The sequence below is a fragment of the Macrotis lagotis genome, chromosome 2 (genome assembly GCF_037893015.1).
Source record: "Macrotis lagotis isolate mMagLag1 chromosome 2, bilby.v1.9.chrom.fasta, whole genome shotgun sequence".
Lineage (NCBI taxonomy): Eukaryota > Metazoa > Chordata > Mammalia > Peramelemorphia > Peramelidae > Macrotis > Macrotis lagotis.
In genome coordinates this window covers 276,247,324-276,254,113 of record NC_133659.1, presented here as the reverse complement: position 1 = coordinate 276,254,113, position 6,790 = coordinate 276,247,324, and the positions used below count along the sequence as shown (strand labels likewise).

The window sequence follows — 6,790 nt, the reverse complement described above, 5'->3', positions numbered from 1 at the left end:
ATTTATATCTATATCTACATGAATATATATCTACATAGCTATATAGACCCATCCTCATTTGGATAGTTGGACAATAGTTTCCAAAAGCTTCGAGGCAAATGTAAGTAATTCATCGAGGACTTACACCAAAGAAATGAGGTAACTGTAAGGTGTGTACCTATCTACTCCCCAGTGCAGCTGCATCTCTCAGAGAGCCATCCCTGATGATTCCCAAAGCACTCAACAATAAAAAGATGAAGTCATTTAATGCGCAATTTAACTAAAAATAATTCCTTGTCTTCTGTTGCACAGAAACTACTCTAAACATAACTTCAGTCTCTTAAAGTAAACTTGCTTTGTGTTCTCATTTAGTATTTTTTTTTGGCAAGGCAATAGGTTAGGTGACTTGCCCAAGGTCATATGGCTAGGTAACTACTAAGTGTCTGAGGTCACATTTGAACTCAGATCCTCCTGACTCCAGGGCCGGTACTCTATCCACTGCACCACCTAGCTGTCCCTCTCACTTTCCCATGACTGGAATTTTCAGGTGTATGCTAAGTAATAATAATCAAACATTCATATGTCACTTATGCTTTAAATGCATAACCTCACTCAAAAACAACCTTGAGAAGCAGGGTAAAGAAAATTGTACATTTTCATACAATGAAACAGCTCATCTTGAAACCTTTGTCAGAGCCTGCTGAGTCAAATCCATTACTCATGTCAGGTCAGCAAAATGGACCTCCCTTTTATCATTCTTACATAAAGAACTCTCTGACCTCTAGCAAAGGATGCCCTGACTCCTAGTGTTTTCCACATGTGTTCATCATCTGTTTCTATGCTTTTCCAATTGATTTCTGCATTTATATATGGGGGTGGGAGTACCCTTTCCCCCCATGTGGCAGTTAGATGAAACAGGGAAAGGAGCAGTAGACCTATCAGCTAGGAAACCTCCTCAAATTCTACTTTATGTGTTGGGGCAGTTAGGTGGTGCAGTGGATAGAACACCAGCCCTGGAGTCAGAATGACCTGAGTTCAAATCTGGCCTCAGACACTTAATCATTACCTAGCTGTGTCACCTTGGGCAAGTCACTTTACCCCACTGTCTTGCAAAAATCAAAAGAAAAAAGGAAAAAAAATCTACCTATGTGGTCCATAGTTAATCACATAAACTCTTGGTCTCAGTTTTCTCATCTTTAAAGTTGTGTAATAATAGGAGTTACTTCAGAGTTTTGTGATCAAATAACATAAAAAAAACACTAGGCAAATATCATTATCAGGGAATTATTTAATGGATTTCATTAAATTACTTCACTTAGAATTGGTGTGTCCTTTCGTTGTTTAATAAAAGTAACCACAAATTTTTGGAGTGATTTTGAACCAGCAGTGTCTTGAAGTCAGCTTAAGAAGCTAATTTCAGTGGGGGAGGGGGTTCAGAAATCAACAATCAGGGCTTCTATGTGTCTAGACTTAATAAAGTGATAGAGAAAATTGCTAATAATACACACTGGAAAATGTGTTCTGCTATTTTGCAAAGAGTCAGTTATTTAAAAAAAATAGTTATTAAGTATTTACCAGCATACCCCTTATTTGGACCTAGAGTTACTGTAAACCTTCGGATGGCTTTTCCAAAAGATTTCATGTGAGAAAGCCAACTAAAGGTGATATAGACTGTCTTTTTTCCATACTAGCTTGTTTCTGAGCATACATCCAATCTAGCCTCTCTTGGTTTATTAACCTCATCTCATTATCTCCTCCTCCTCCACCACCCCCCAACCATCATATGGCTGTTAAAGACTAAATAATGACCCTTCCTTCATACAATTCCACAGTACTGAATTCTGAATTACACTAGTTTATTCTCAGTTTTACCTATTTCTTTTAAGAATTCATTAAACATTTTAAGTCAAAGAACAAACAAGCAAAAGAAAAGGAAAAACAGGGTATGACAAACTTGTGAAATCATTCATTTCCCCAGAAAGTGCAGAATTCTATTACTTTCCCCTCCTTCAGTGTAGACCAGATAAATATGTTTAGTTGTTTTGTTTTTCTAAATTTTCCCCACTAAATATGAAATAAACTTGATAAATTTTGCAGTGAACTTGAGAGATGCTAAAGGAAAAGCAAATAGCTGTTTTGAGATTCACCCACCCAGTCAGGGAACTAAAGGAAAAAACTTCATTAGCCAAGATTTTCCTTCCCAGATGAGGTAATGGTGAGGGAATTGTCAATGCCCCAAAGTCAGTGCCTGGTGACATCACTTTTATACTATACTCTCTGAAATCAGTCTAGAATATTACCTTTCTTCAATCAACAGGACCCAAGATACCAAGGATGGAGTTATGGAAAAGTTCTTCATTTCTCACCAGTCACCTAAAGGATTAACCAGAATTCCAAATGTAAAATACCTTTTGTTTTTGCAAATTAAGTTTCTTTTCCTGTTTTACTTAGGATTGTTTTTTAATTATGTTTATTTTATCAATCCAGATATCTTTCTCTAAAATTCACAAATACTGAATATTTACTCAAAATGCTTTAGTGAGATGTCCTGGTAAGATATACATGGGTCAGTGCCCTTGAGGATTCTAAAATATACTACTGGAAAAGTATGGATACAACTAAGTACCATAAAAAAAGGAAATAGAAGAACAAGTATTCCGCAACCTAAGAAACCGAGTCATGTAATCCCATAAGAAATATGAAAGTGTGGCAAGTTCCCTTGAAATGAAAATGGCACTTTTAGAACCAAAAGAAGAGTTGAGGGAGTCTGTAAACCTTTAAGGCAGCATGTTGAGGGGAGGATATAAAGAAAAGGAAAAGGCAGTTCCAGCCAAAGTAGCTCAGTCATTAAAAATTCATGAATTCTTAATTGAAAATTAAATTAAAATACCCACCAAAGAAAGGATGGAATTCAAGTTCTTATAAAAAGCAATGTCTACCTAGAGATAGTTTGTCCTTCATATTCGAAGAAGACCAGGACATCAGGGAGGTGATGCCATGACAAGCACATGAATTGGATTTGAATGAGGGGTGTTGTGCTAAGTCACCAGCCTCACTTTCTCCTCCAGAGCCAACTGGATCCAGTGGTCAGATATGAATCAGGACAACTGGAGATGTCCTGAATGTGGGGCAATAAGAATTAAGTGACTTGTCCAAGGTCACACAGCTAGTAAGTAGAAAATATCTGAGGTCAAATTTGAACTCTTGTCCTTCTGAAACCAAGGCCAGGGCTCTATCTACTGCATCACCTAGCTGCCCTCTACCTGAGAATATGTAAACGACTAAGGGCACTCTAAGAATAGGTTAGATGAGGGAAATAAAAAATGAAAAAAGCAGATAAATGGGAAAACATGGAATTTGAGAATAAAATTTAATGAAGAGATGAGGAATAGATAATAGATAGATACATCCTCTATCCTAATCACCTGAAATAGTCCCCCAAAATTTTGGAAGCTGAAAGTAGGGAGGGGTAAAGAGTTATGGATGAAGACTGGGGTAAGTAAGAAAGGCCTGGTCTAAGAACCTCCCAAATTTAAGATAGAAGCTTTGGGAGGAGGCATTTTTTCCCATCTTCCAATCCTATCTGAGGTGCAAAGATGCTATCCCCATCCAGAGGAAGAAAAACAAAACAAACAAGACCTTCAGAATCTGATGAACACTACATTCACTTTTTTAAAAAATTTCTCTTCTGTATTTCTTTCCCTTAATCCTAATTCCTCATACTGAAAATGACTTACCTGTAAACATGCTTAACACAAACGTGTATGTATAGTATTAATCTGACTGTTTGCCATTGAGGGTAGAGGGTTGGGAAAGGAGGGTAGAAGGAAATTTTGTAACTTAAAAATATGCATATAGATGAATGTTGAATGCTGATAAAAAGGTATATTATGCATACAGTTAAAGTCACAGAATTGTCAGAGTAGGAAGGCACCACATGGGTGGAAGTAATTTTTTTGTCTTAGCCACCACTATCATAGTATTTTGGAATTCAGTTAGTGTTTGATAAATGCTTCATTACTATAGTTCCATCTTAATAAAATCCAAGGCTAAAATTAAATGTATATAATGGAATTTGAAGGCTTATTTTCAAAATAATTGAGGCAAGATCAAAGACCATGTAAAAAAGGTACTTCATGCAAACCGACTACCGCTTCATGCTATTGTAACCCAGAAGAATATTACATTTAAAGAGAAAAGGGTACAATTCTGGTAACCTCAACTGTGGAGTTAGAAATTCTCAATTTAGGAAGTTAGAATGACATGGATGAGCTTGTAGGAAATGGTAATAAGGTTATATTCATTAAGTCCCTGTCACTTGCCTTCAGTTTTCTGCATTCTTTATGGATAGGGTGAATTCTAGAATATGAATAGAATACAAATTCTGCATATAGATCAAAACAAGAATATCCATCAAGTACTCCAGTTTAGCCAGGGGTTGTATGTAAAAATATTTAGATGGTTGCCTCCAAATAACCCTATAATCACTGATTAAATTAATCACTCTAAATCCTAGATTGCTCCAGGGGGATTTTTAAGAAACTGGAGATTGGGAGGAAGAAGAAAACAATTGATATTTTACACAAATGCACATCCTAGAATTCTCAGGTTTGGTGCAATAACAATTTCAACAATGATTATAATAGTCTCCTGAGCAGATAACAGATGGATGACTTCCATCATATAAAATATTGATGCTATACTTTTCTAATAAAGCTTCACAAATGAATATTAAAATAAATTTTAACCATAACTTTAATCATAATTCAGCACATTCTCACACACTATATCTTGCCATAACTGGTATTATAAGATAATTTATTTCTACAATGTTAATTAAATCAATTAATCTGATCAGTAACCTATTCTTAAGACACCTTAATGTGTAATGGAAGCAAATTCAGGTCAGGAAAGCAAGACTTACCAGGATAGAAAGGTTTTAATTACCTGAAGCTGTCTAGCATCTTAAGGACAAATCTAGCTAACTAAGGTCAAAGAATTAATATTTAAGGAAGAGTTGCCTCTGAGATGATTCTTTTTTTAGATACAGAAACTCAACAAACCACCTTCTAGAGCCTAAATCTCTAACTGCCTAAGTTAGCTGTAGTGTTGAAACAAAGATGGTTTTGTGACTTTTAAGCATAACTTTAATTATCAATATTGTTATTCTGGGAGTAGAAGGAAACACAGGGCTCCATAGGAGACAGAGAAACATATTTCTAGGTTTCAGCTTAGGGGTTAAAAAGATTGGGGGTGGGGGAAGGGTAGAAGGAGAGAAGAACTATTCCCACTTCAAATTATTATTCCTGCCAAGTAGGAGTAAAATTTTAAAAACTAATTGCTTCTTGTGATATAGGAACTACTATTGTTAGCACTTTGAAAATTTTAATGATTTTATTGATGGATAAAGGCAAGACATTGTATAGGGGATCAAACTGTTCATAAACAGAATTTGGAGGGGGACTGGAAATGAAGCAATTGCTTATCAAATGGGCACAATATCTAAATGAATTATGATTCATGAAGAAAATGAATTGTTGTGCTATAATAAAATGATGAATCTGAATATTTCTAAAGGCTGAGAAAGCTTATATGAACCATAATTGATTTAAATAGTAAGCAAAGCAAAATCAATGAGAATTAACAACAAAAATCGTTATTATAAATAATTAATAGTGGACATTTATAGAGTTTTCTATGTCCCAGGGACTTTGCTAAGCAATAATTTATAATTATTCACCCATTAGAATTGTAACCCTATCAGGTAAGTTAACTTGTTATGCTCCTTTTATAGAATGAAGAAACTAAAGCAAACATGGTGAAGTGATTTGCCCAGGATCATACAGGTAGTGTCTGGAGACCAGATTTGAACCTTCAAGTCTTCCTGAATGCAGGCCTGGTGCTCTATCAATTAGTTTGGCTCCAGACTAGGTTGAGAAAATGATGTACTTTCCCCTCCCCTTTCATTGAAAAGGTGAGGGAATATTGCCCCCAAAGCTGGTTTTGCATTTTTTTTTAATTTTTCTTTCCTTTAAAATATTTTAATATTAAATATCACTCTGGTTCTCCTAGATTGGCCAACAATGGGTCTCAGGTTAAGACCTTGGTCAAGATTTGGAACCAGATTGGTTCAGAGTGAATGTAAATAGCAATTGATTTGGTTTTGGGAAGAAACCCTGAGGGTCTTTCCTTCCTAAGAATTTTTTTTTTGAGGGGGGATAGGGGGAGCTATGCAAGAGATTCTGCTTCTTCTTTCTTACCTTCCTTAATCACTGAAAAATCCTAAGGGTCTTACCTTCCAAGCTTTTGTCTTTTTGAAAATGATCATTCTTGACCTCTTTCCTTTATCTCTCTCTTATCTAACTTTAATCAATGTATAGTTTCAGTCAAACTTTGCTCTGGAAAAGACTTGGTTTTAAAAGGTCAAAGTCTCCCACTGCATCCAGGCCAACTCCAATTGAACTGACCCTTACCTGGCCACTGGACCCAGATGGCTTGGAGGACCCCCTACTGAAATCCAAATCACTTCAAAGTCATGGCATCACCTCCCTGAAGTCACCTTTCCCAGTTCCTACTTAAAAGATCAGTTTCCCAGGTATAGCCCCAAGCTGCATTCAGCATCTGAGTAACCTTCAAAGACAGAAGAAGGAAAATGAAGAAAAATTCAATAAAACAATTTGTACTCTACCACAAATTCATTTGGCCTGTTGATCAAATTATATATTATATTATCAACTTTCCCATAATATAGGAATGCCAAAAGGACAAAGTTGCTTCCAAAGGTCCTGGTGATCAAATGGATTTTGTTGTG

The 6,790-nt window shown here is 35.9% G+C and overlaps 1 protein-coding gene and 1 long non-coding RNA gene across 4 annotated transcripts in view; both read right to left on the bottom strand.

Annotated features, from left to right (window-relative positions):
- Window positions 1–6,790, bottom strand: part of GRIP1 (glutamate receptor interacting protein 1) — a 739,827-nt gene that overhangs the window by 617,280 nt on the left and 115,757 nt on the right. The window lies entirely within an intron of this gene.
- LOC141514982 (uncharacterized) overlaps window positions 1–6,790 on the bottom strand; it is a 71,391-nt gene that overhangs the window by 55,120 nt on the left and 9,481 nt on the right. For all 3 annotated transcript variants that reach the window (XR_012476182.1, XR_012476180.1, XR_012476181.1), the window contains exons 2-3: window positions 6,453–6,609; window positions 2,280–2,352 (exon numbers count right to left, since the gene is read on the bottom strand). This is a non-coding gene — a long non-coding RNA (uncharacterized LOC141514982). The remainder of the gene's footprint in view (window positions 1–2,279; window positions 2,353–6,452; window positions 6,610–6,790) is intronic.